At 44.0% G+C, this 19,104-nt stretch overlaps 1 long non-coding RNA gene across 1 annotated transcript; it reads left to right on the top strand.

Annotated features, from left to right (window-relative positions):
- Positions 1-2,000: 2,000 nt before the first annotated feature.
- On the top strand, positions 2,001-9,285 carry LOC147001907 (uncharacterized). The gene is made up of 3 exons (XR_015044675.1): positions 2,001-5,770; positions 6,368-6,472; positions 9,026-9,285. It is a non-coding gene; the product is annotated as an uncharacterized LOC147001907 (long non-coding RNA).
- The last annotated feature ends 9,819 nt before the right edge of the window (positions 9,286-19,104 follow it).

The raw sequence follows: 19,104 nt of genomic DNA, 5'->3' as shown, positions 1-19,104 counted from the left end.
ATACACCCACCATTCCACATTAAAGATGGCACAGGTTCCCCTTGCACCCTGTCAAAATCAGTTTTGTAGGATGGCTGTCAGCATCATTTTAAGTGATGGTGCATACATTTGACATTTGGAAGGCAGAGGCAGGTGGATATCTGTGAGTTAAAGGCCATCATGAACTACATATTAAGTTCTAGGGCAGCCAGGGCTATGTAGAGAGACTCTGACTCAAAAAGGGAAAAAAGAAAACAGAAAAGAAACAGCAAACAGAAAGTTAACTTTTGAGTTGAGCAGTGAGATCCATTGGGGTGGGTCATTAAGGGCTTTTTGTGTATCCTTAGTGGTCCCAGTTGTCATAAAATATCTACGAATCCCATTTGAGGAATATAATTGGGAACTAGAGGATTTTGCTAGTGAGAACCAGATCTCTGTCTATGTTGTACAGCAGGGAGCTTTGCAGGAGGGCTTACAGTTTTTACCCAATGTCCTTGCGTTCAAGGGTGACCTAAAGTCCATTGTCCAGTCCATCCTGGAGATACCTGTTCATGGACCAAGGCTACTATCACAAAACCATTCAGAACCATTATGAACAGCCTGTCTGGTTCCAGTTCTCCAAATCTATTTGGAATCAGAGAATCAATTTCCTTTTAGTGATGTGGTTGAATTACAATCAGCATCAAGGATCCATCTGAACTGTCAGGTGAATATTCCATATTTTTCAAAGGAATGATTTCTTTGTTCCCCTGAGAAGGGAGTCAGCTAACTCTTGTCCTATCACAGGCAGTCTACTTGTCATCCCAAATCTGGAAATATCCTTCCTGTCTCTGTGATTACCTGTCCAAATGGAGGAGCTGTGCCACAGTTGTTTGAGGTTGAGCCACAGACTGGGCTTAGAAATTAGTCTCTACTAAAGGAGAAACTTGCCGGATGCTGATGGTGCACATCTTTAATCCCAGCACTCTGGAGGCAGAGGTAGGTAGGTCTCGGTGAGTTCAAGGTTAGCCTGTTCTATAGAGTGAGTTTTAGTACAACTAGAGTTATGCAGAGAAACTATGTCTCAAAAAAAATGAAAGAAGAAGAGAAAGAGAAGGAGGAAGAAGAGGAAGAGGGGGAGGAGGGGGAGGAGGAGGAGGAGGAGGAGGAATCTTTGGTGTTGTGCATCACATTTGTCGTCCTAGCATAAGGGAGGATGAAATAGGAGGCCTGGGGAATCAAGTTCAGCCTCTTGGCTACATAGCAAGTTGAAGGCCAGCCTGGGTCACATGAGACTTTGTTTCAACCAACCAAGCAAACAGATAAGACAGATATGCATTCATATGTATGTACATATTTTTTTTTATAATCTGGTTCATGAACACTGCTATATGTGAGGAGCCGCCCTCACATTCGCCATTACAAGATGGCGCCGACATCCTGTGTTCTAAGTAGTAAACAATCTGCACATGTGCCGGGGTAGTTTTCCACTCCAAGTGCTCTGCCTTCCTCGTGACGACAACTCGGTCGATGGGCTGCAGCCAATCAGGGAGCGACACGTCCGAGGCGGAGGACAATCCTCCATAAAAGGGACAGGGTTTTGCCATTCGCCCCTCTTCTCCTCTTGCTCCTTGTGGGGAGCCATTCTGGACTCCCTGGCCAGCGGACAGATGGAAGTCTGTTCCAGGTAGTAAACAAGCCCATATTTGGTGGATGGCACGCCCCTAATCCCTGATTGGCTGACCAAACCTGCCTGGTGAGGTGCTGTGACCTGTGGTGATTGGTGGGGGCGTGGTTGTGGCTTGAGTGGGGAAAAAACAAAGTGGAGATACCCAGAGAGGCTCGGGGAAATTGGAAGGGGATTTTGTAAAGAGTAGCTGCCTGAGTAAACTGCTTTAAGAAGAACCTGTGGTTGCATCTTGCTTGCTGGTCAAGAGGGACGCGACAAATGGTGCCAAAACCCAGGAACCTGATTCCCCCACCGAAGAGGTTCAGAACTTTCTGCAGTCAGGGTCTGTTGACAGGATGAGTATGGTAAGTAACTCACTATCCCAGGATTGGGATCTCGGTAAAGAGACAATAAGGCTCTCGGTAAAGAGACAATAAGGCTCTCGGTAAAGAGACAATAAGGCTCTCGGTAAAGAGACAATAAGGCTCTCCGGCTCTGGAGACAAGAAGGCTCTCTGGCTCTGGAGAAGAGAAAGTGAAAGTAAGAGAAAGTGAAAGTAAGAGGGGTAATAGGGACAGTCTATGAGTTACTTTCTTTTTCTAGCCAGTAGAGTAATTTTTCTGAGCTTTTTTTGTTGCTGTGGCAACTGTGTGGGGTGTGAAAGACTAGGTATGGGGTCGTCACAGTCACACCCAATTTTTTCAGCACTCAATGAGCTGCTAAGAGCGAAGGGCGCAAAACTATATTTTTGGGGCCATATTCAACCTTCTGTATCTCCATGGAATACCCCAATTTTTGTTATCAGAAAGAAATCTGGCAAATGGAGGTTATTACAGGATCTGCAAGCTATTAATGCACAGATGCAGGTGATGGGCTCCATTCAAAGGGGTCTGCCTCTCTTATCTGCCCTGCTAGAAAAATAGCCTCTGATAGCAATTGATATTAAAGATTGTTTCTTTTACATTCCCTTGGATTTGAAAGATAGTGTTAGATTTGCTTTTACTTTGCCCTCCTGTAATCATGAAGAGCCTGATCAAAGATTTGAGTGGGTGGTGTTGCTTCAAGGAATGGCTAATAGTCCTACCATGTGCCAGCTTTATGTAGGAAAAGCATTGGAACCAATTAGGAAAAAATATCCCAAACTTCGCTGTGTTCATTACATGGGTGACATCCTGCTTGCAGCAAAGGATGAAAAGTATTTGCAGGAAGCCTATGGAAAGATGGTGGAGAGTTTGAGGCAATGGGGTTTGCATATTGCACCAGAGAAAGTACAACAAGATAAAATAGTATCCTGTTTAGGAGCAAGGATCACCCCTAAGGCCGTTTGGCCTCAAAAGATACAGCTGAGGGTTGATTCCTTGCATACTTTGTTTCAAATTTTAGAAGGAGACTCAGAGTTAAGTTCCAAAAGGAAATTAACACCTGAGGCTAGAAAGGCCCTTACCCTAGTGGAAGAAGAATTGATTAAAGCCCAGCTTCAGCGTTGTAGAGAAGGGTTACCCATCATTTTGATAATATTACATACTGAAATGCAACCCACAGGATTATTGTGGCAAGAAGGTCCATTGTTATGGATCCATTCCAAAATATCTGCTGGGAGGACATTAGATCATTACCCTACAACAGTGGCTTCTTTAGCCTTGTTGGGAATTCAGCATTGTTTACAATTTTTTTGGTATAAAACCCAGCTCTATTGTAATCCCTTATGATAGGTATCAGCAAAAGGTCCTAACAGCAAATATTGATGAGTGGGCTATTTTAGCTTGTATTAATGAGAGCCCATTTGATAATTATTATCCCAAACATCCGTTAATGACCTTTTTTAAGGAACATCCAGTCATTTTCCCTCAAGTGGTGAGGAAAACACCCATTAAGGATGTAGTTAACGTGTTTACTGATGGATCAAAAACCGGATGTGGAGTATATATGGTAGAGGGGAAAGATCCTGTGATCAGACAGTATTATCCCTGTACTCCGCAGATGGTGGAATTACAAATAGTTACTGAGGTCTTTAAAGATTGTGATTTTCCTTTTAATCTAATTTCAGATTCACAATATGTAGTTAATTTAGTTTTATCCCTAGAAGTGGCTGGTCAAATAAAAGCTCGTAGTACCATCCAAGCCTTGGCCTTACAATTACAGAAGTTGCTGTGGGAAACACGCCAACCATTATATATTGGACATGTCCGTGCCCATAGTGGGCTTCCAGGACCCTTAAGTAGGGGAAATGATAGTGTGGATAATTATACTCGTATGGAGTTCATATTTTTAGCATCCCCTATAGAGTTAGCCTCACAATTTCATTCTAAATTTCATGTTAATGCTAAAACTCTCCAGAGAAAATTTGGAATCTCTAGAGCACAAGCTCTGGATGTAGTCACTACCTGTGGACGTTGCCTAGAGTTTCAACACTCACCTTCTTATGGAGTGAATCCTAGAGGATTGCTCCCTCTACAGGTGTGGCAGATGGATGTGACACATTTTTCAGAATTTGGCAAATTGAAATACATTCATGTATCCATTGACACATGTTCAGGAATACTTTATGCATCTTCCATGGCAGGGGAAAAGGCCTCCCACGTTATACAGCATTGTTTGGAGGCCTGGGCTGCTTGGGGTAAACCCCAACAACTTAAAACAGATAATGGCCCTGCATATACTGCCAAAACCCTAGTGTCTTTTTGTCAACAGATGGAAGTACAAGTTAAACACGGCCTGCCATATAATCCTCAAGGCCAAGGAATCATTGAACGAGCACATAGAACCTTAAAAGAATTATTAATAAAACAAAAAGGGGGAATAGGCTGTGGCCAAACCCCAAAGATAAGAATCTCATTAGCTCTTTTTACCTTAAATTTTTGCAATTGGATAAGGAAGGTCGTTCTGCTGCTGAACGACATGCTAATACCAGCACCAGTGAACTGGGGTATGCTAAATGGAAGGATGTGCTTACAGGATCATGGAATGGTCCAGATCCCGTGTTAGCCTGGGGGAGAGGGTCTGTTTGCATGTTTTCACAGAATCGGGCAGAGCCAGTGTGGGTTCCGGAGCGGCTAGTGCGACGCTGTCAAAATGAAGAAGCTGACCTTGCTGGTGATGAGCATGTGTCTGCCCATGATGGTTGCGGAACCCAGATGGAGGATACTGTCAGTGTTAAGAAATTGGACTGCAAATTTTGATGGCAAGATGAATGAGTTTCGCTCGGCGATTGCCACTGTGAAATCTACCCGAGTGAATCCTGTCTTGGCATTGGGAAAGAATGGACTGGGATGGGTGCCCTCGCTGTGGCCTTTGTTTTGGCATGCATGTTGTGTGTATGGTGTATGTGTCAGTTTCGAATGTCCAGGTCCACACTGCTGCCAAGGTGGTGCAAGCTTTTGCCACAGGGAAGCAGGGCAGTCACCTCAGATTTGGCTTGCTGCCATGAAGAATGAACAATGAAGCCATCACTCTGTAGGGTTGTAAGGCTAAGCACTGCACAGAGGTTAGTCTGGAAGCTGTTTGACAATCTCTGGGAGGTATGTCTGATTGTATGAGGGTTGAGTGTCCTAGTGTCCTTCCCCCAGGAAAAACGGCACGGGAGCAGGTCAGGGTTGCTCTGGGTAAAAACCTGTGAGCCTAAGAGTCAATCCTGTACATGGCCCCTATTTCTGCACACTGGGGATCAGACCTCTATCTTCACCCACAGAGCTTGCTTCAAAAGAATATAAAAGGGGGAATTGTGGGGAGCCATTCTGGACTCCCTGGCCAGCGGACAGATGGAAGTCTGTTCCAGGTAGTAAACAAGCCCATATTTGGTGGATGGCACGCCCCTAATCCCTGATTGGCTGACCAAACCTGCCTGGTGAGGTGCTGTGACCTGTGGTGATTGGTGGGGGCGTGGTTGTGGCTTGAGTGGGGAAAAAACAAAGTGGAGATACCCAGAGAGGCTAGGGGGAATTGGAAGGGGATTTTGTAAAGAGTAGCTGCCTGAGTAAACTGCTTTAAGAAGAACCTGTGGTTGCGTCTTGCTTGCTGGTCAAGAGGGACGCAAAAGCTCCTGAAGAAGTAAGCAATAAAGCTTTTGCTGCAGAAGATTCTGGTTGTCCTGAGTGTATTCTTGCCGGTGGGGACAAAAGCTCAGGATAGCTATACCCTTGACTGGTATGTTAAACTGGAACTATGCATACTCTGTTTTGTCCGCCCCCCCGCCCCAACACACACACTTTAAAGATTGAATTTTGGGCTGGAGTGATGGCTCACTGGTTAAGATCATGAGCTGATTTTTCCAGACTACCTGGGTTTGGACCACCCAGCACCCACATGGTTGCTCACAGTTGTTTGTAACAGTTCCAGGGGACCCGGTGCCCCCTTATAGCCTCCAAGGTCACTCACTGCATGGGTGTGGTGCACAGACACTCCTGCAGACAAAACATATAGACAAAATAATAATTTTACCAATGTTATTTAGTGTGTATGAGTGTGTTGCATGCAGGCATGTCTGTGCATCACATGCACCATGGTGCCCACACAGGTCAGAAGAGGGTGTTTGATTCCCTGGAACTTCAGTTCTAGACAGTTGTGAGCCACTGTATGTTCTGAGGACTAAACCTGGTTCTTCTCCAAGAATAGCAAGAACTCTTAGTGACTGGTTAGCATTCATGATTCTCATGCTCTGGATGTGGAAAAAGATCCTTTGTTTTGGCTGTTGCTCTTGAGTGTAGGCATAACAATCTGTGAAATACTTTATTGTTTACACAGTCCACTGTATCAGAAAATTATACCATTGCTCCCAGAATCCCATGGAGTGACGACATTCTATTCCTCAAAATCCGACCTTCTCACATTCTGCCTCTCTTCCATCAGGTAGGTGACTTTCGGCTCCTGGAGAGTCAAGGTCAGTGTCCCAGTTCAGCACCCTGACTTCAGAAAGGCTAATATTCAGCCGTGGTCAGCCCTGAAGTTTAAGGTATCCGAGTCCCACAAGAGGGACTCGACATAGGATAGATAGCTTGCTAGGAATTAGAGACACAAGGAAGAAAGGGCCCCCCTCATCTCCTGGTTCTGGTTTCTGTTTCCACCTAGCTGAACCCTGGGAATGTCTTCTGTTTGGCACATTCCTGTCCTGATGCCTGCACGTGAGTCTCTCCAACTGGCTCTCCCTTTTCTGCTGACTCGATGAACGCTCTGACTCACGCTGAAATTCTTTCTGTAGAAGCTATCAAGGACCCAGCAGCATGCCCTGTCTGCATCCTTGAATTGCATTTTCTGTTGCCAGTGGCAGATTGAGTTGCTGTGCATAGCAGTGACCAAAGCTTTTGGCTTTAGGTTAAATAAAACTTGTTCCTCAGGATCTATGGAGCATTAGCTCCGGGACTTCGTCAGTTATCAAAATCCATATGTGCTGAAGTCCCCTGTATAACAAGCATTTGCATAGTCCTCATGAATACTTTAACTCATCTCTCAATTGCTTTGAAGACCTATTATGAGATAAGGTCTGTTCATATAGTTGCTATACTTCATTATTGGGGGATAAGGACAAGGAAAAAGACTGTCTGTATATATTTACTACTAATGCACTGTATAGGAAACATTTCCAGTCCACTGTTGATTGGACCCAAGGATGTAAATCATGAACGGGGATCTGAGAGCACCAACCTTGAACTATTCATCTGTAATAGAATCATAAAACCACAGAAGGTTAGAACTAAACAAGAAGCTGCCCCATCCCTTATCACTTCCTTTAACAGTCAAGGAACCTAGAAACTAGGGAGATTGGAGAGACGTGTGCAAGATTCCAAGGGAACTCAGAGATTCAAAAATGAGTGTTTCTGGTTCCTACTTTGGTGCTATTTGTTGACAGTCTGCTTCTAAAAAAAAAATCCCACCAGTTTGGATAATTTACACAGTAGAAAATCCCATGCCACGCACCTAAGGCCAACTGGCATGCAAACACTGACCTAGGTAACCACTGAGATGCCTTTACTTAAGAACCAGGCTACTGCAAAGTATTCTGTCCTTTAAAATTCTTACTGTATATTTGATAAACTGCTTGGGACTATATAGAATCTTCTAAGGGAACTGCTATTAGTTGTTTAGACTAGTAAGCATTGTTATACAACACATTATTTTCCAGTAATTTGTATGTAACAGTTATTTTGAAAAATGGAAGAAAATATGTGAAAAGATGACACTGTATAGGGGTTCATGTCTTAGAGTTGCTGTCACTTACCCTGAACTGGATAGCTTCAAGCAACAGAGAATTATGGTCTTGCAGTGCTGTTGGCTGTGGTTCTAAATCAAGGAGCCAGTGTGGCTGTGCATTTGCTAAAGATTGTAAGAGAGGAAGAGTCCTTCTGTGTCTCTTCGACCATCAGTAGCCCTTGGTATCTCTAAGGGTGTAGATATGTATGTGTATATTTATGTATGTGTTTGTAGATGTGGGTTCAAATGCATATGCAAGTAGGTGTGTGTGTTTATGGGAATTAGAGAACAATTTTGGATGTTTCTAGGTACCTTTTAGCTTTTGTTTGACATTTATGTATCACACACACACACACACACACACACACACACACACTTTAAAGTATCATACAATGTGTCTTGATTATACTTGCCTTCCTTTACCCAACTCTTTTCAGCTCCACCCCCTTCCTTTCACAACCAATTTTGTCAAGGGCAATTTTTGCTGCCTTTTGTCAAGGTCAATTCTAGTCTTGACTGAGTAGCCTTCCACTGGAGTGGAGTCAATTTATTAGGTGCTGCATTCTTAGAGCAAATGTTGGGGCAAATTGACCCTTTTCCTAGCAGCTAGTTATTGCCAGTAGCCCCTCTGTTAAAGACTGAACTCTGTGCCCACTTCATGTCTCCATCCTGGGATTTGGTCTGGCTTGAGTTTGCATGGGTATTGTTCATGTTGTCACAGTCACTGTGAGTTCATATGTGCAGCCACTCTGATGCCCAGATGTTTCCGTGTAGCTACCATCCCTGGCTCTTCCTTTTAGTCCTCTCCTCTTGGATGATCCCCAAGACTTTGAAGGAGAGAGTACGGTGTATATATTCCCCTAGAGCTAAACATTCTGCAGCCACTTGGTCTCTGCACCTTGTCCTCCTTCTATGAAGACATTAGTCATATGGGGTTTAGCTCTCTGATCCAGTATGAGTGTATCTCCCTTTGCATCTGAGTGCTTCCCATGAGATCACATTCATAGGCTCTGAGTGCACATGGACTTGGGAGGGGGCACTAATAGACCCAACGCCTGAGAAGAACATTCTAGTGTAAGCTCTCAAGGAAGACTTCCTTGAAGAAAAAAAAAAGCCTCATAAATTGTATCGTTATCTAAATGTCCCTGGTAGATCCAGGCTGGCAGAGAGGATGATGTTCTAAAGAGACACTGTGTGCTTCCATTTCTCCGTCAGACTGTTCAAACAATGGACCGGAAGAAATTGCAGTTTCCCCAGGACTCTCATTCTGGAAGAAGAGAAAGATTAAAGCCTGGACCAGCCAGAGAAGAAACTTATCTCCTGGAACTTTTAAACCACTGTGCCGAAGACACTCCAGTCCTCCACTTACACTGTGACCTTGGGCCAGGACCCTGAAGATGCACTTGGAAAGTTACTGGGCCTCTCTGTCTCTGTTCCTAGTGTGCTGATATTAAATTAATTTCCCTCTTCATAAATGTTGACAATGTGCCTTTGAGATTCTTTTCTTTTGATCTAGCACAGACACTACAACTGAAGTCCCTCAAAGCTTCACACAGGGAAACTGAGGCTTCTCCTGGATAGCAGCATAAAAACTGGGCCAGTTTAACACATCTGCTTTCAGTTAACCTCATAGAAGCTGGGGAGACAGATCTGGGACAGGTGTGGCCATCCTTCTGGGCCAGGTTTAACAGAGCAAAGGTTTCTCCTAGACCCAGAGAACATCGGTTCAGCCTCTAGTGGGGCCTCCCAAAGCTGACCCCATCTGGGAAGTGCCCTGTGTGTACAGCTGGCTTCCTGCCTCCTTGCTGTAGAAGAGGCTGGCCTTCTGACCTTCCAGGCTGTTTGTTGTGTTTCTAAACAATGCTTACGGTCCTGCTTCCTCTCCAGTGAGTCTGTTGCCTCTCAGTGCTGCTGTCAAGATCGGGGCAAGATGTTTCATGTTTCGTCCTGCTCTTGCCTGAGTTTTCTACTACAGTACTTATCTATATATTATTCATGTCTATCTATATACCAATACATAGATATATCTATATAATAAGATTATATTAACTAGATAGATGACTTAATGATTACATTAACAAATAACTAGAAACGTGACTTGAGAAGGTTAAGTAGAGGGTTTAAGATGTTTTAACAGCAAGACACTAACTCCCCTTGCTAGCCCTTTACTTGTCACCAAACAGATCAGTTCCATCTTATGGTTATAAAATGGCCTACCTCAGCCTATAAGAAGAGCAGGGGGCATATCTCGCTTCATGGATATTAACGTTAGGGGCTTGTTGTTGTCATGCAAAAGCACAGCTCTCACCTCAAAGGGGATACAGACATAGTTTATTCTGGAGCCAAATATGAGGCCCAGGTAACCATGGCCCAGGAACACAGAATCAGGTTACCCCAAATTCCATCTTCCAGTGTGGAAAGCAGCATATAACATAGAACACCATAAATCAAAGTAAATTTCAACTACATTGGTGGAAATATTAAATTGAGGTTATGGAAATTACAGCTTCCGCATTTCTTGTTTCGTCCATGGCCCTTCCTCCATTTTCAGAACCAGCAGCAGTCAGATCTCTCTCTCTCTCTCTCTCTCTCTCTCTCTCTCTCTCTCTGGACAAAAGCTGAGGAGGATTTCTGTAGGACTGAGGGTGGCCATGTGACTGTGATCCCATACTGAGGGAGAATGGGAGAGAACCCTGGTGGGACAGAGGAGACATTCTAAGTTCTAAAGAGAGACACTTGTGTCCCACTGTATAGAGAATGGAGCCAGCAGAGCTGACCTGGAGGCTGACAAAAGGCCTCAAAGCCAAATCTGTGTATTGGGTAGGAGTCAACTATAAGCTGGTCATATAAAAAGGAATAAAGGGAGGACATAGTTTAATTAAGGACCAGTAAAAAGGACAAGGGGGAGAAAATGAACGAACAGAGAGTCAGCATGTGACTATGCCTGTGATTGGGTAAAAAAAAAATCACATGGTATGTCCCTGGTTGGACCAACAGGGTGTACAAGGAATGTGGGAGCCCACAGACATACCCAGAAAAATAACCAATCTCAATAAAATTACCTCAGTCTTTGTTGAGTGTCTGCCATAAACCCAATACCAAGTCTCTAGATGACACAGCTCAGTGGCAGCCCTCTCTGGGCACTCCTCCCACTCTCAGGAGCGTTTCTCATTTTTTTTTTTATCTCAATAAACTTTCACTCTGTTCAAGCGCTTTGTCCAAGTCCCTTATTCCTTGTCAGCTTGAAAGACACTTTGTCAGCATTGCTCTGATACCCTAGTCCCCTGGGTGACGCTCACCAGCACCACCAAAGGCTCTGTTGCTCTCAAAGATCCAACATCAGTATCTCCTGGCCTTTGTCTCGTGCTTTTGATAGATCCAAAGACTGCTACAGTCATAGACAGGAAGCAGCCTCTCTCTCCTCATACATCCAAACTGTAAATGAATTCATGTTTTAAGACAAATTGTTTCCTAGTCTGTTTTGGAATCCAGAAAAACAAGGGTGGAGTTTTATGGACCTGAGTGTCTAAGATCAACGGCAAACATTCTCCCCATCTCTGGTCTTTAACTATAGCAGAGTTCTCTGTTGCCATGTGACAATACATACATACATACATACATACATGCACATACATATATATACATATACATACATATACATACATATATACTAATGTATACTAAGTGTTTTTCCAAAGCATATATGCCTATGATAAAGCTTAATTTATGAATTAGGCACAGTCAGAGGCTAGCATTACTTAAAAATGAAATGGAACTATATATCAGAATAAAACTGCCAGAATAAAACTAGTTCTAGGCTTTGGGGCTGTTATTGAGTACAATAAAGCTCACTTTCACACAAGTACTGCGGCTCAACAGTCATCTATGTGATAACTGAGGTGGCCTCTAAATATTGACAGTAGGGTAGCATACACCGCCTGGATACCCTGGACAAACTGGTGACCCGTGTCCTGCGTGAGCCAGAGCAGGATGGTGCATGCTCTCTTCGCACTTCTCAGAGTGTGTGCAACTTCAAACTTCTGCATTGTTTTTGGAACTTAACCACTTGATATTTTCAGGCAGTGGTTGACCACCGATAACTGAAACCACATCGGATTTAAGCTCTGGTGAGGGTGGGGGTAACTGGAAAGCGATGGTGCTTGATCCATACAATTTAGTCACTCATTAAGTAAGTGGGAGAATAATGTTATGTGTTCAATGGCTGTATATATTCTTTAATTAAAAACATAATTTCCATTGTAGGTTTATCCTAGGTGTCCATGCTTTGGAAAAACACTTAGTATATATTATTAGTATGTATGTACGGTTGGTTGGTTGGTTGACTCCAGGGGTCTTGAAAGGTGACCCTTAGGAATGGTTACCTTTCCTGTGACTTTCTCTCTATTGCCTTTGACCCCATGGCCTGATCAGTACCCAGTTTCCTCCACCAAAACCCGTGTCCTTTCTTTTTGTCCACTCTCAAGCCCTGCACCGCAGCCCGCCGCTTTCAGAAAGCTGGGGCAATATCAAAGTGGGATGCGCTGTGGTACTAGATGGAGAGGAGATCTGAGCTCAGTGGAGCCCTAGAGATGTCCTCTCACTTAGAAACCTGCAGTTGCTGAGGGTGGCTTGTTTCCCAGGCTTTGTTGGCACGGGCAGGACTTTGTGGTCCACATGTATTTGTTCCTGCGCTCTCGGGGATTCTGAGATTTTGTCGGCCTCTCTCTGTATTCAGAGAGAGATTCCTGGAGAAATTGTGTTTGATTAGTTGACTAACACTATGTGAAAACAGGAGAGCAAGGCAGGCCGTTCAGAAGCTCTTCTGGAAGCCTGGAAAGTGACCATGTGGCAGAAGGAGGCTTCCAGGCTCAGGGATATGGATTTTTTTTGGTGACATGGGCATTGTGTGAGAGATGCTTTGATGGGTTCTGGGACTGGGGGCTGGGATTCAGAACCTCATCGCAACTGACTGTTAGCTTTGCCTGTGTTGCCATCAACTCCTCTTTGAGCCATACTGAGACTAGGAATATGCCACTAGAGGGCGCTGATGTTTGCGTCTCTGCACAAACCAGCGCCAACAGCAATGGTTACTATTTCGGAGTGGAGGCAACCAAATCAACACCAGGACATACGTAGATTTTAGGGATAGTGAATGCACTCTGTTGGAAGTAATCCCACTTGTGCACTGGACAGTTTTCTATGTCATTCATAGCGAATTCCCCTCTCATTTCTACTCCCAGATACTGAGTCTGTATTGAAAAGACCTAGCCACTAATGTCCCTAGTGTTTGACTCACCAGGGCCAAGCTAGGAGGTTTAGCTCTACATCCTGGATCCAGTCATAAGAAAATTACGCTCCCACCCTCACAGAGGTGTGCCCCTAAAAGAAGGGTGTCTCTTTTTCTACTGAAAATTCAGTTGTTTGTTAATTGTGCATAGCTTATTTGCTTGTAGGCAGGAGGGAAGGCTGGCTTGGGTTTGAGGTTTGGGTCTTATTTTATTTTTTTCTAGACCTAAGGTCCTTATTTAAAAAATGTACTATTGTACTCATGTGGGTGTTGGGGAGGGACAGGCATGCCCTGGTGTGTGCCTAGAGATCAGAAGACAACTTTATGGAATTGAATCTCTTCTGTCACCTTTATATGGGCTTTAGGGACCAAACCTGCTGAGTATCATGCTAATGCCCAGGATTCTCTTTTCTTTTTTTCCCCAAAATGAAACTAGAAATTCTCACCTGAGAGGACTGAGGGCAATACAAGATCTCATGTAGTGTGCATGGCCCCGTGTGACACTCAGTAGTCACTTTCTCATGATCACACTGCTACTCCTGATTGATCCAGGCTCTGTTTAGTTACCTCTGTCACCTGTTGACCATCACAGGGCTTGTCATGTGGCCATCCTCCTTAAGTGCTTTTAACAAATAATCACAACTAGAGCTCGAGCCCATGGATTTTAACCAATGATTCTTTAATCGATGAAAATCTAAGATTTTTGGAGGACTCAGGTTATATTCAGCTAACTTGGTGGTGCATGCTTGTCATCCCAGCACTCAGTAGGCAGAGGCAAGAGGATCAGGTGTTTAAAGTCACCCTGAACTACATATTGAGACAAAGCCAACCTGGGCTTACAGGATACACAAGATCTGTTTACCTTCTTCACTGACAAAGAGGGTTATATTATAAAATTCCCACTGTGCTTCTTTTTGCTGTATCCACCAGAGGAGACTGCTGGGACATGAGTTTAAGCCAACAGAAAGTCTTCATTAGCCTGTCAGTGACTACACTGAATGTTTGGGATCCCAGAGTAGTTCCAAGCCTTCCTCAGGGTGAACTTTTAAGGATAAAAACCATGTTCTGGGTTGACACACTTCAGTTAATAAGAAAAGCTAGCCAGAAGAAGAACTACAGAAGCCAAAAAGCAAGGTTCATACATTTAGAGATTTCCCAGAACTATGGACTTTGATGGACTAGGCCTTTGTTTTCATTTCTGACAGGTGGTGCTGTCCGTGTGCTGAATTTTACAGCTCGAATGGCACCTCCATCATGGAGTCTGTTATATGTCACAGTTACAGTCACAGCTGAAGTCTGTGAGCCTATGAAGGACTGGGGCCCTGATACAGTTCTGATGCTCTAACTGAAAGAAACAAAATCAAAACACAGCCAAAGGGACTAGTGTGATGGCTCAGTAGGTAATAAAGGCCCTTGCCATACAAGCCTGGGACCTGAGTCTCACCCCTAGGAACCATATAAAAATAGAAGGGAACAAATTTCACAAAGTTGTCCTATGGTCTGCCTATGCCCACACTGGCATAGCCCCTCCCCCATCGTGCATACTTACAATAGTAATAATAAAGAAAAAAAAAAACCCCAAACACCAAGAGTTTCACAGAAATGAATACACAGAAAGTGACTGGAATGTGGAACTTGAGATGTTTAGAATGAAACTGATCATTTTTTTTTTAAAGCAGAGCTCCAGTGTGAGCCTATGTTTGCTGACACTAAGCTGTGTCAAATGCTAGAAGGTGCAGAGAAGAAGAGCAACTGTGTAGCACAGACACTGTGTGTGGGAGGAAGATTTGAGGGTCTAGACATGAGTGGGAGAGCACTGGGCTGCCTGGCAGGGGAGTCGGGGTGCCTGGATACAGGAAAAAAAGCTCCAGGGAAGAGACACTAACGAGGAAGACACCATTTTCTCTGCACCATTTGACTGTTGATTTATTTCTTTCCAAGATGGAATAAGGTTGCATCATTAAAATCCAGAAGTGTTAGGGCTGGGTCCCACACCCAGTATACAGTTAGGCAGCCAGTGCAGTTCCAGGGCCCTGTAGACTGGGGTTCTTCCGTCTTCCAGGATACCAGCTATACCTAACGGCTGCTTTCACATCTTAGCTTTGTGGTCCCAATTGTCACTACTGCCATCAAACTACTGTGAAATAGTCCCTTGCTTTTCAGCCACCACCCAGTCTGGTTTCAGAATGGGGGGAGTCTCCAACCCCGCGCTTTCCCTTCCGCATTTATGGCACGATGCGGCACTAGGTGGCGCCATGGGCAAGATCCCATACAATGCCCCAGAACTCTAGGCTAGCCCACCTTGATGTTTCCTAGTCCTGTGTTCTCGAGTGAGCAACTCCTGGAGTGATTCAGAACGACTACCCTTAACCCCATCTTGCTTTGTGAGGTGACGAGCACACCAGATGTTCGTCTGTCCAGCATCCAGGCCTCCGTTTCGTAACAGCGAAGGAGTTTTCCTTTGAAGAACTATTTTCTCAGGCGACATCATGTGGTTCTTGTAGGCTCTGCCTCTTGCAAATGTACCCACATTGACCAGTGCGGCTAGTCCAGTCATTATGCCTTCTTGGAGTGCTTACTGGGAGACCACCACACTCTCTAGTATACCCCACCCGACCCCCACCTAAATACTCTGTCTGCCGCCTTCTCTGGGTGAAACCTGGCTTTTCCTTCAGGACATCAACTTCTTTGAAGACTCCCAGAAAACCGTAATTCTGTGACAGTCGCTAAGACAGACCCTTCATCGTGAATGCAGGGGCTGTTTTAGCATTTGCTGTAGTGTGCAGTAGAGAAAGATTGGCGGTGGCGTTAAGGGGTTCAATAACAACAGCTATGCTGGAAGGGACATGCATTGGACCATTCTATAGTGATTAAAATCACGATCAAGGGGCTGGAGAGGTGGCTTACTTAGTAAAAGTTATTCCTTCACAAGCATGAAGATTGGCGTTTAGACACTCAGCACCTATGAACATGTGTGTCCATCCATCAGTTTATAATCCCAGCACACAAGATGGGGGGATGGGGATTACCTGGAGTTAGCTGGCTACTTAGACCAGCTGAATTGGTGAGCTCTATTTGGGATCAAGTGAGAGACCCTGCCTTAGTAGAGAGCCATAAGGGAAGATTTGTGTTTCAATCTGACTTGCACACATAGATCCGAACTTACACACATACACCACATATGCAGGGAAAATATTTTTTAGAAGCATTCTTAATGATGTGGAGAAATACTTTAAAATAAGTGAGTACAGTTGTTACATACGAAATGATTCCAGGATAGCAGGGGAAGAAGAGGGTACCATCATGTCACGTGTTTTGTAGCTACAGATTTTATATTTGTGGACTCAATGAACCTGGAGTGGAAAACACAGGGGTGGAGGGTTGTATTTGTATTTACTCTGTACCAGTCTCTTCCTGTTATCCCTTAGAGGTCACACTATAGAATTCACATGGTATTTCCATTGCATTAAACATGGTGGGAGGATCTGATGTTCACAGAACAGTGAATTTAGCTTATGGCAAACACACCATCACTTTCTGTAAGAGACCTGAGCATTAGACCGTATGGAATATGCAGTCAGAGTTTTGTGAATGCTCTACCCATCCTTACCTTGAATCTAAGGAATGCCTTTATATGGAAGTTAATCACTTTTCAATGGTAGGATTATTAATCATTTTCTATTATTTTTATGTCTGCATTTTAATGTTTTACAACGAGAATATATTATACACCCTATAGGAAGAAAACTAGAAGATATCTTGAGATGTCTATATACAGTATTAAACATTTCATTTTTTATAATGGTTTATTTCATTTTATGTGCATTAGGGTTTTGCCTGCATGTATGCTTATGTGAGGGTGTCAGTTCCCCTGAGCTGACATTATAGACAGTTAAGAGCTACCATACATAGGGGTATTGGGAATTGAACCCAAGTCCTTTGGAAGAACAGCCAATGCTCTTAAATGCTGAGCCATTTCTCCAGATCCAAACACTTCATTTTTATACATGTCTATGTGCCTTAAGTAGACAAATTCCACCTTGGAGATTTCCTCTAAGGAAGTAATTGAAGGTATCAAATATGCTATGTTAATATGACCTTATTTGTAACCATGTAAAACTGAAATAATTTAACACTGTAGAAATGACAGAGAATGTATCATCTCCTCTAGATCAAAGGAAGACTCTTAAGCTTGTGTTTATAGTGCCAGGCAAGGTGGTGCACGCCTTTAATCCCAGCACTTAGAAGGCAGGAGCAAATAGGTCTGTCTTTGAGGACAGCCTAATCTACATAGTGAGGCCCCATCTCAAAAGAAAATTGTGTCTGAAAAGTTTTTTATAGCAAAGATAGCTTATGAGGTACTACAAGTTAAGAAAATGTAGATTATACTTATATCCTGATTAATTCAATGCCATTTTAAATGTGGAAAAAAGCAATGGACCAAATGAATCTAGCATACAGGTTATTTTGATTGGCATGACTTAGGGGAACTTGAGAATACTCTTTTTTCTTGTCAGCATGCTTTCAGGTATGATCATTAACCACTTATGTAAACAGGAACAAATGTACAATTATTTGAAAACACGGCATGCAGAGGTTATCAGTCTTTGGAGAACCTCCTAGGGTTGGGTGGAGACAGAATGATAAACTGCTGTTCTTCAAAGTCCCAGTGACCCCGCCCCCACCCGAGAACAGGGCCTTTCCCCAAGCCGCCCTTTATCATATGAAACATATGGATGCCAATCTAGCCTGGGCCCTAGAGGTCTTGCTCAGAGCTGAGGTCCCTCCTCAGGTTGTCTACTACCTCAAATAGCTAGAGAAGAGGCTTCTATCAGCTCACTCCACCCAGGCAGCCCCACCATAGTAGGGTGAGAGAGAACCCTCCCCCCAATAGCTTAGTCAACATTGCTGAACTTGAGCCTCACCCAGATCTCCCCACCCTTCCGACAGAATGGCCCACCCAGCTGCTGCCCTGGACTTTCTTACCTCCAGGCTAAGTGCCTTTGAGTCCCCTAAGCTTCTCCTCTGAGTCTGGAAGCAAGTTGTAGAAGCATGTTATAGGCTTAACACACTGAATCAGCTGCCAGGGAGCAGGTAGCTGTGAGAGGAGGGTGTTGCTAGAGACAATCCTATCTACAGGTACACCAGGTGAAAGCCAGATCAGCATAGACACTGAGCAAAGCTTTGGAGGATTTTGAAATAATAACCTGCCTTTGAAATCTGTGTACAGAAACCAGAAGGCTCCCCGCCTCATGTTCCCTTAGGGATGGTGTTGGATTGACAGGACACTTACAGCTATCTGTATGACCCCAAGCCTCGTACCATCCATCAGCCGGGTGTCCACAAAAGTCCACTGTGGGCTTAGTCACTTCCAAGGGCTCAGGAATGATCCATATCCCTGGTGTCCTGCACACCTCAATTTCCTTATCTGTAAAATGAGGGGCTTGTCCGACAGAGCATGGGTCTAAAAATCCTGCTTGCCTTCAGAGCATGCTTTACTTCACGGGAAGGTTGGGGAACTGAGGCCCTTGATTGGGACTATGCCATAAAGTCAGTGGAGCACAGCCAGAAAAGAAAACAGACAAACAAAAGATAGAGCTTAAACCCTTGAAAGAAAATTGTTTTCTAACTAAGAATAGAACCTCACAGCCAAGAAGGCTGCGGTGGGTCCCTGAGAGAGAGGGGCTGGAGACTTATCCACACCAATCCTGGTGTGTGTTTCATCTTAGGTTTTGTGTGGTAGGGAAAGGAGAGGTGGATTTGCATGTGTGTGTGTGTGTGTGTGTGTGTGTGTGTGTGCACCAATGCATGCATGCATATCCTCATAGAGGGCAGAGATAAATTTTAGGTGTCATTCTTCAGAAGTTAATCTTTTATTTGAACGTTCTTTACAATGAAGTCCATCTGTACCTATGAAGAAACGCTACTTAGTGTAGTCAACAAAGACTAAAGCTAGTAGCAAGGTTGGAAGAAATAGGAAATTGACCCAGTGTTCCTCTGGGTGTCT

Source organism: Mus caroli, unplaced genomic scaffold (assembly GCF_978045245.1).
Source record: "Mus caroli unplaced genomic scaffold, Mus_caroli_1 scaffold_12, whole genome shotgun sequence".
Classification (NCBI taxonomy): Eukaryota; Metazoa; Chordata; class Mammalia; order Rodentia; family Muridae; genus Mus; species Mus caroli.
The sequence above is the reverse complement of the archived record's forward strand: the minus strand, read 5'-3'. Positions and strand labels throughout refer to the sequence as shown.